General features: G+C 44.5%; 1 long non-coding RNA gene across 1 annotated transcript; it reads left to right on the top strand.

Moving 5' to 3' along the window:
* Positions 1 to 300: 300 nt before the first annotated feature.
* LOC109282070 (uncharacterized) lies at positions 301 to 9,973 on the top strand. Its single transcript, XR_002088951.2, has 4 exons — positions 301 to 655; positions 5,498 to 5,567; positions 6,139 to 6,283; positions 9,541 to 9,973. It is a non-coding gene; the product is annotated as an uncharacterized LOC109282070 (long non-coding RNA).
* Positions 9,974 to 10,469: the final 496 nt, after the last annotated feature.

Raw genomic sequence — 10,469 nt, 5'->3', positions numbered from 1 at the left:
TTTTCTTAGTATAGTTGATTTGAGCAAATGAATGTAATAATTTGATTCCTGTCTTTTAAAAGGTAGCTGCTTGACTATATTATATGATGCTTCCAGCTTGACACAAGTGAATGAACTTTGTATGCCCTGGGCATGAGAAAGATATGGGCAAGCGGTGAGTGAAGAGTGAATGGGAGTTTGCATGAGAAAAGGAGAGAGGATTTAATTGTTTATGTAAGCAATAAGGTGCCAGAGGTGTAAACCACCAGCCAGCAACTAACTAATGAACAGCTGAAGAATCCCTTTGAAGCTTGAGGGCACAAAGGAGATAACTGAAGCAGAAATGCTGCCATGTGGGCAACTTCAAGGCTGAGACCCATCTTTTACAACTGTAGTGACCTTGATGTGAGATAAGGAAAAGACGGCTGTAGAGCAGCTGCTAGAAACATAGATTAAGCATGGAAAAACCCAAAGAAGTAAAACAGAAACTGAAAACCATATATATGGTGCCAAATGATGCTAAGTTGGGTGAGAAATCTTCTGTCTTCCTTCCGGAGCACAGGCACGCCTGCTTCTCACCTTGCTCCAGCTCACCACCATCATCAGCTACAACATCTCAGCTACTCAGTAAATACGGGGTCGGCCACCCCACATTAGCATTGAGCAACTATTGCTGGTAACTATATCTGGTGTCTGTCTGTATGCATAGAAAGGTTGTTTTGTGTGTATGTATGTCAGTCTGTGATGATGTGCATGGTGTTTTCTGTGTGTTTGTATGGATGGTGTGTCAGAACCTCTATGTCTAACTCATGTAATCAATAAACGTGGCATTCTGCCTTATCTCCCTTATAAAGTCTTGCTTGTGATTTGAGCAATTGGCAATTTGTGTAACACTGCCCCCCCCCCCCTGCCCTCCACAGGGCTACAGTCCCCCAACATGAGGCACATGGCCCTGCAAGAGCTACCACCCCCTTTCAGGGCCCACGTGCCCCACCTCTGCTTGCTCCCCCAGCCCCCTGGATTGCTGCCCCAGCTGGCCCCATTCCCTGCTGGCTCCTGCAGCCCCCACAATGTCTGCCCCACCCGGCTCCACCCCCTGCTTGCACTTCCAGACCCCTGATAGTTGCCTCACCCATCCCCATCCCCTGCATACACCTCCAGACCCCCAATGGCTGCCCTACCCAGCCCCAGTGTCCTAGCATTCACTGGCAGTAGCAGTTTAAAAAATAAATAAATAAAAGCCCCGCACTCACTGGCAGTAGCAGCTACTGTTGGGATCTCTGGGGCCTCCTGGTTGGTATGCAGGGGGAGGAGATGGCTGGAGGAAGGGGGAGGGGGCCATGGGATGGCCCCTGCTGGCCCCATCTTCCACCTGCCCCTTGAGCCCCGCCCCCATTGCTGCCCTGCCCAGTCCCAGCATCCCAGCAATAAGAATAAATAAATAAAAGCCCTGCAATCACTGGCAGAGCCCCCTCACCCACACAGCACAGGGCAGTGGGGACAGGCCCTGGCCACCTGGCACCTGCATGGCCACTGCCCCATTCCACAGGTGCAGCCCAGGTTGGTAGGGCACTGTGTGGCTCTGTGCACTGTCAGGCAGATAGGGCTGCTGGGGCTGAATGGTGCCGGGCCCCATGGTGGGGGGGCTCTGGTGCGGGGGGAGGGACTCTGTCACAAAGCCCCAGTAACCCCCACAGCAACTGCTACTACCAGTGAGTGCAGAGCTTCTTTTTTTTGCCAGGATGCTGGGGCCAGGAAAGGTAGCAAGGCGGGGGGGGGGCTCTCGGGGGCAGGCAGGGGATGGGGATGGGGATGGGTGGAGCAGTGATGCAGGGGTTTGGGGGGCAGTTGCGGGCTGGGACTGGATAAGGCAGTGATCGGGGGGCTTCAGTCCCCCCCCAGCCCCTAATTATTGGCAAATTTGCAGCATGTGGAATGTTTTTTGGTTCCTGCACGTGCTTCTTGCAGTGTTTCAAAGGGCTTTGAGATGCTGCAAGAGGCACGTGTGCTCTTGTCTGGGCACACCCAATAAGCTCAGTATTTTGGCCTATGTAGGAGTATATAAATAGTGTTTTTTCTAGGAGCAATAGATATAGTGTTCCACTTTGCATGGAGGAGTTACTGAAAAGGGCTCACCATGGTGTTCCAATATGGGTCAAACTGCCACTGAACTGGAATGACTGTGAAGCTCCATAAGATGCAATAGCACAAATCACTGTATACCTTCAGGAGTTCATTTTTTACCAGTCAATTGGATAAACATTTGATGTTTTGGTGTAGTGTTACCCAACTGATATCCTGTGGCTGTGGGTTTATGCTGTTCAAGAGGCAGAAGAAGGTAGGGTGAGATCCCCATTTGGTGGGGTGCCATTGGGGCTTATATGGGTGGGTACAGAGGGATCACCCCTATATTGGCAGCAGTGGGGGGAGGAGAAGGGGACTTGTGCTACTCATGTGTCAGTGGGGGAGGGAGGAGAGCACATGTAGTAGTGGCAGTGGGTAGGGCTTGAGGAGCAGTGGCAGTGGGGAGGGTTGTGCTGCTTGCTCAGCAAAGGGGCTGCATGTGGCAAGAACTCAGGTGGCCTTGCAGCCCTTGCAGGCCAGGGCAGTCTGAAGTTGAACAGCCCTATTGTAGAGGATGATCAAACCACAGCTAACTAAACATACTATAATGAGCAAGTAAAGTCTTTAACATGAACATACTCTAGGCCTGTGCAACCCTAGCACAGAAGGACACATGGTATTAACCTCCAAACATTTTCAGGTTCACCATTACTTATACATGCCTACTAAACACACAGTGCCAACCACTGAAAGATAGCAGGGTCTCGATAGGCCAAGAGTGAAATCTTTTGCAAGCCCCGTGAGTGTCTCATTTCATTCAGGAAATGTCATGGGACTCATAAGGCTCCATTCATTTTTCAGCAGTTGGCACTAAATGTATATGATTAAACATTGTATATAATGCTAAATATGCTTTTGAAAATAAATTTTCATTACAAAATGAACCGTGCAATTTAATAATACTCTGGCAATATTTGGAAAGCAGGCTTAATTAGAATAGTTCATACCCTGTGCAATATTGGTTTACATGTTTGCTGTTTGTTAAAAAAGACATTCTGTAAAGTGAGTTTGCATGATTTAATTCATGTGTACTACTAAATAACGGCTGAATTATTACCATTAAATGTTCAATTTAAGTAGCTATCCAGATACCTATCCTCCTTTAAATCAACAGTTTCCCTCCAGAGTGATGTCAATAGACTGCTGCACATGGTACTTTTTTTAATAATATCTTCATTTTAATGTGGATATTGCCTTTTCACCTGGGAGCAGGGTTCTATTGAAATTCTAATGGGAGAGCGTATTCTTTAGCATTAGAATACGGAGGGTCTGTGTAGACACAGTGCAGAATGAGAGATGTAGCATTAACTGATTTTTTTTTTTCTTCTCCATAAGAGAGGCCTATGTGGGTCAGGTTTGCAGGGTTTTTTCCCTTCATATTTGCCTTCAGTTTCATAGCAACAATAATTTTAAACTTTATATTCAGTGGAGGAAAAAGGAATCCAAATGCACCTGAATTACTGTACAGTACAAGGGAATTTAATTAAGAATATACACATTAGAATTTCAGTGGGATCGCCTATTTAATGTTACTTTATTAAGCTTTCTATCAACCTCTTTTTTATGTATATCAGTTGATATACAATTAATCTGCTCTCTTGTGAGAAAAAAATAGCACCTGAGGTAGATGAAAAGTGTCAGATTATAATAATTATAAGCAGCTGTTCACTTGGAATCACCTCTGGCCTACATGGGGGATGCTGTGAGTTACCACTCCTCACAACAGCCCACCTCATTAGACTTGACCTTCCCAGCTGGGGATTTCATTTGTGTTTTTTTAATGGGTTTGTATACTGCAAATCACAACACTTCATGAAGAGTGGTTCTTTGTTGCTGTAACAAAAGATAGCAATGCAACTTTTAAAAAATGCAGCTACTATATACTGGCAGGATACCAATGGAAACATAGGTGACTTTCGCGGTGATTGGCTGGTAAACCTGACCATACCTTAGATGAGATAAATGTGTTTTTCTTCACTTTCAACTCATTCCGTTTTGTTCAGTTTCCAGCCATGAAGGAGGGTAAAAAGTATGTAACTGTAGAATTCTTATAGCATTTTTGCAAGATGACTATCTACTCAAAACTCCATGTTCAAATGCATTGAGGCACTAGATTCAAGCAAAACAATATCTAGAAAGAACCGTTTCTTTCTCCTAAACAATGAAGAATAAGCTCAGCACAGCTATGGAGCTAAATTAAAGTTGGATGCAAGACAAATACACATAGTACATGTGTGCGTGTATATAGCTACATTGCTCTCCGACAAATATATTGTACGTTGTATATATGTACATGTGTACATATAAAATTAAGAGATTAAAAAAAAGCTTCTGAACAATATATCTGGTTTCTTTTCCCCTTCCATTTATGTTTGTAATAAACTCACTCTCATACAATTAGCCTCAATTGTTTTTATATCTTCTGAGGCAATAATATAGGCAGCCTAGGGAATACAGTAGTAATCCGTATACCTGTGTTCATTTACCCAAATCACTATGGTTACAGCCAGGGCAAATTGTTTACTGTGAGAATCTTAGGAGCCCCTTTCCAGATACTAATGACCTTTCTGTTCATCCAATAACATCAACAAACCAGGGAGGCTGCCCACACCATTAAAGCCAATTGCCTCTCAAGTTACTGAGGGACTTGTGCTTTTCCTCATTTATTTTCTCTCATCTGATGTAACTCACATGCCACTTTCTTGTCTTTAAAGAAGGGGAAAAACTGTGGATTATTGATTTGCTTCTGAACAGAAGACCAACCTAAAAGCCCCAATGAATTGTCACTCATTATTGAAATTACTGAACACTAATTAAACTGGCAGCTCAAATCCCAGCAGGCCACACTCATCTGAAGCTGAAATTCAGACACTTGGACAGTGGAAGAGAGAAAGCGTTAGCAACCACCAGGATTGTAATAAGCTTTGCATTAATTTTTGTTTCTTAAAGGCACATGCAGGGTTTGTCATAGCACAGTCAACATGCTACCTCTGATAAGATGAAGCTTGCAAGGTACCTCTTCCTAGTTTCCTTACCGTGGAGTCCTGGAATTCTGAAACAAATCCAAACTCTGGTTTTGCTATAACAAACCAAACCCAGCACTTCAGTAAGGACGTGTACAGTATACTAGCAGCCTAAAGAGAAGACAGACGAAAAGATGCGGGAAGAAGAGAGACCTTAAAATTTAAATTGGCTAGGTAAAAGGAAACTGAGTCAGAATATATAAATAGTGTCACTTTGCTACAGCTTCTCCAGCAATAATAAATGCTAAATATAATTTAGAATTCATAGAGTCCAATTTATAAAAAACATTGTTGGCCCATTTTCACAGGATGCTCAAACGACATATAAATTATGCATGCCCATGGTTAATCAACCTCTTTTTTTTTTCCAGCGTCTGAGTAGTAACCCTTTGTTTGTTCGCTTCAAAGAGGGTAGAGCCAGTAGAAAGAGGGCAGGCCTAAGTAAGTAATTTATGATATATATGTATATGAACAGGATTGTATGACAAAGATGCCTCTGATATGGGAAATTTGGATTTAGTGTCCTATGAAGTCCTATCCCATGTCATTGTGGGAAATACTGAAAGATGGATAACTATACTGTTTTATACAGTTATTAATACTGAGAAAGGAAAATTAATGAAAACAAAGAAATTAGCCAATGTGGTTGAGTAACCAAAAGAGAACCCGTGTATGTGAAGAGGACCTTTTTAAAGGAACATAGATGCATCAGATATTATGTCACATGAATGAGGATTTTCTTTTAATATCTTTCCATTTTAGAGTTAGAATATGCAGTTTGGACAAAAATGCAAAATTGTTTTTCACTGTACTCCTTTCTCTCCCAATCCACACCTAAAATCATGAGCAATTCCTGCTTGACATTTTTATAGCAGGCTGCAAGGGACTGGCTGAGAGATTTTAGTGGGATGTTAGAAAAAGAGAGAGGATGCTTTGGGGCATATGCCACCTTTACTTGTCTCACACTGTACCTGAGTCATGTCTGTGTTAGGAAGAATCTTCTTCTCTCTAGCATCTGCAGATGAGCCTAGTCTCTTGTGTTGCAGTCCATCACCATTGAAAAAGGGACAAATATCCAGCTGGACAGAAGGCATATGTACTATGAGGGCCCTATCATCACTGCCTACTTTGTCATCATAATTCTTCCAGCTCTGTAGGTAGGTAATTACATTTCCACTTTACAGGGTGTATCTACACATGCAATTAATGCAATGTGATAAATTCTGGAGTAGTTTGTGCTGGAGTACACTGCTCCCAGGCACAGCGTCTATATGTGTGCCCAGGATAACAGCACTTTGAGCCAGGGCAGAGCAGCCCTGGGCTGGCAGCAAGCTTAGGGGGTCAGCCCTGGGTGGTAGAGGGGCTGTCTGGGGCACAAGAATGCAGAAACTACAAAGCCTGCTACTATTCTGGGGCTGCTCCACCCTGGCTCAAAGTGCTGCTGTTCTGGTCACCATCCAAATGTGCATTGCAGCACAGTAAATGACTCTGCCATAAGATAGTACTGTCTCTGATAATACTATCTTACACTGGGTTGAATTAATTTACTGTGCCCTAAAACCAACACATGTGTAAATGGCAGTGCAAAGCTTGATTTCATAGATTTCATAGACATTTGGGCTGGAAGGGACCCCGGAGGATCATCGAGTCCAGCACCCTGCCCCAGGGGCGGGAAGTCAGCTGGAGTCATAGGATCCCAGCAAGATAAGCATCTAAATGTGTCTTGAAGGCGTTCAAAGTGGGTGCTTGAACCGCCTCCGGCAGCAGTCTATTCCAAACCTTGGGGGCTTGGAGTGAAGAAGTTCTTTCTTATGTCCAGCCTGAATCAGTCGTGGCAGAGTTTGTGACCATTCAATCTTGTCATCCCTTGGGGCACTCTGGTGAACAGCTTGATCGCTTTTTTGATTCGGTAGAGATTCGGCCCCATTCAGTGGCAGAATTTCCAAATCTGAATCAGATCAGCAGACCTTTTAATCTCTCTGAATCAAATCAGAGGGATTTGGAAAGATCCCACGGGAGTGCATGGGGGGTCCCCAGCACACTCGGCAGTGGACCCTGAAGTGGACCAGAAGCACTTCCAGGTCCACCGGGGAGCATGCCAGGGACCCCCCCCCCCCAGCTTGGTGACTGGTATCTCCTGGGTCTGGAGGGGTACCTGGGATCCCCCCATGGCCTATTGCCAAGCCAGGGAGGCATGGGGGAGTCCCCTGTGCGCTTGGCGGTGGACCTGGAAGTGGAGCAGAGGTACTTCTAGTCCACTTTCACTTTTGGCACTAAGCATGTGGGTCCCCCCCCCCCCCCGCAGGATGCTCTATCTGCCCCACCATCGCAGCATTCACGAGCCATGACTGGTACCTTGAGGTATGTAGAAAAAACATTTAAAGCTGTGTCTGTGGCCAAATCACTGATTCTCTGAATCAGCATCGAATCTTCAGATTCAGATTCAGCCAAATCGAATTGGGACAGTGATCTAAATCAACGAGTCGAATCACTGTCCCTGATTCAGGCCGAATCCAAATTCAAATCAAATACAGTCCATTTTGCACACCCCTAGTAAATGGTGATGCTTTACTATAGAGCTAATTAGTAGGCCTGTGTGAAGTGGCTGTGCAAAATCACTTTGGATTCAGATTCAGCTGATTCGGAGGACAGTGATTTGATTTGGTTATTCGAATCACTGTCCCAAATCAATTCAGCCAAATCTGATTCAGAGATTTGGCCGCCACCAAATCAGCATAAATCTCTGAATCGAACAGTCCCCATCCTCTGGGCATTCTCCCAGCCCTGTCAATGGCTGCCCCGCCCTGCCCCAGCATCCTGGCACTTAAAAAGAAAAAAAAAAGCCCCACTCTCACCGGCTCCTGCAAAGCATGGTGGTGATCCCCTTTGTCTCTCACTGCCCCTCACTGCCCTGCATTGCTTGGAGGGGCTCTGCCATGATCCTTCAGCCCCCTGCTGCTCTCCCATCCCTGTCAATGGCTGCCCTGCCCAGCCCCAGGGTCCCAGCACTTAAAAAAAAAAGCCCTACATTCACCAGCTTCTGCCAAGCAGGGGGGGTGATCCCTGCTGCCTCCCACTACCTCTCACTGCATGGGGGGGCTCTGCCACAAGCCCCCAGAGGCCCTGATGGCTCCTGCAGCAGCTGATGAATGTGGGGCTTTTTTTTTTCTAAGTGCTGGGACGCTGGGGCTGGTCAGGGCAGCCATTGACGGAGCTGGGAGGGCAAGTGGGGGTTGGTGGGCACTCACGGGGACTGTGGAAGCAGGCAGGGGATGGCACCTGGTGGGGATCCCCCCCATGGTCTGCTCCCCCCTCCTCCAGCCCCTGCCCCTCACCCCCTACTTACCGGTATGGAATCTGGGTCCAGTTTCCTGTGGCAGCAAGTGGGGACTGCCCGAATCTCCAAATCTCCTTCGAATCTTTTCTGAATCCATTTGGAGACTTTGAATCAATTCAGACCTTTTTATTGGTCTCCTGATTTGATTTGGATTCAGAGATTCGGCCACCAAATCGGGCCAAATCTCCTGTGAATCGAATCAGCAACTGAAGCTTTGTACAACCCTACTAATTAGGCTATTCCACGGTAAAACACATCTGTAGATGCACCCATTGTTGAGAAAACTAAAGCAAGAAAGTTAATTGATTTGAACATTCAGTTCTGGAACCATGATAAAAACGTAGGAATCCCGTTAAACTAGGTTGTTTCTCATACTGCTGAGCCTCCTACTTAAGGTAACCGACAGTGTCAGCTTCGCTGCATGATGCTACTTTGCAATAGTCCCACTATGACCAGATTCAGGATGAGATGTACACTGCCCATCTTCCCCCATCTTTGATCAAAAGGAGCCTTTTGTGTGTTTGGCCTTTTACAAACCCAAAGCCAGTCCTAACAGCTGAAGAGAGGATAGTGAATATTGTATAGTGTTTACAAAGGTGTAGAAATACATTCACCCTATCAAAAGGCTCTCTTCCAAATGCAAAGAGCTGGAAATATTCAAGTTGAGTCCTCCTTTACATTTCTAGATCCCTCCTAGAAATCAAGAGGTCCAACAATTTAGGGTTCCATGTGCATTAAAGTCTGATCTGGCTTCTGTGTGATATAAAATAAAGGGCAGACAGTCAAGAATTATAGATATCCAGGCTCCTTCTGAGCCTTAGTGAACAAGTCTTTGAATGATTTCTTTTGTCCAAAAAGAGAGAGGAAAAAAAAAGTAGCAGCAAAATGTCTAAAATGATTTAGGGGCCAAAAATCTACTTTCATCAAGGATATTTTACATGTTCTTTATATATTCTGAAGCATGTACAACTCTTTAACAAAGCTTGCTATATCCTTTTTTGCCCCATATGCTCTTCCTTTTGTCTACGAGCCAAAACCATGCTGCGTTGAATGATACTCTTTGTTTTTTATACCCAGGTCTGGCAAAACACTCTGCATGGATGAAATCTATGAACACTGTCAGTGGTAGATTGAAACCTTTTTTCTGTATAGAGGTCCTTTCTACTTTAAGTATTTCTGGAAGGCACTCCTTTAAAGCCATGATCCAACCAGCAGAGACTCCCTATGCCTGAAGAAGGGTGACTGCGCCCAAAAGCTTGCAAAGAACTTTGTTCCGACTACTCGGTTGGTCTAATAAAAGATATCACAGCTACTCAAAGAATCTTCCCTGCCTATGATCCAACCAAGCACTTAAGATTGCTCTTATCTTTTGATCCATCAATAGTTCCATTCTAGTCAATGGGACTTCTCATATAGTCTGTTTGATGACTGGATCAGATTTTCAAAGGTTTTTAGATGTCCATCTCCCAGTGAATTCAATAGGAATTAGGGGCCTAATAACTTTAAAAGTCTCCTCCCACAAATCCTTAAATAGAGTTTAGGTAGCAGTTAAATACACAAGTCCAAGTATGAACCCTCTGCATACTTCACCTTCTATTCCTACAGTAGCAATTGGCAAAGGTAGATTTCCATGGACAACTGTAATGGGACAAATGATTGTGCTGTAACCGTGCTCTTTAGTGCTATTTTGTCATTACAACAAGGAGTGTTCTTATCAAGAGGACTACTAGCAAACAGTACACTATTTTCAGCCATCTCTTTAGCAAGACATGTTCAAGAGGAAAATAATTTCCATATGTTGGCACTGTGACTTGACTTTTATATGGGTCAGAGAGATGTTTGTTCCCCAGGGCCATGTTTGGGTTTCCTTTAAAAAGAAAAAAAAAAGCACGTGTATGGGGATGGGGTTTAAAGGCTTGAGGTCATCACTTGAAACAGGATTTTAACTTGTTACTTAATTCTCCTCTAAATCCTAACTGAAATTAAGTCATTCTAAATCTTTACTT

Source organism: Alligator mississippiensis, chromosome 6 (assembly GCF_030867095.1).
Source record: "Alligator mississippiensis isolate rAllMis1 chromosome 6, rAllMis1, whole genome shotgun sequence".
Taxonomy (NCBI): domain Eukaryota; kingdom Metazoa; phylum Chordata; order Crocodylia; family Alligatoridae; genus Alligator; species Alligator mississippiensis.
Note: the sequence above shows the minus strand (reverse complement) of the source record. Positions and strands in the feature narration are given on the sequence as shown.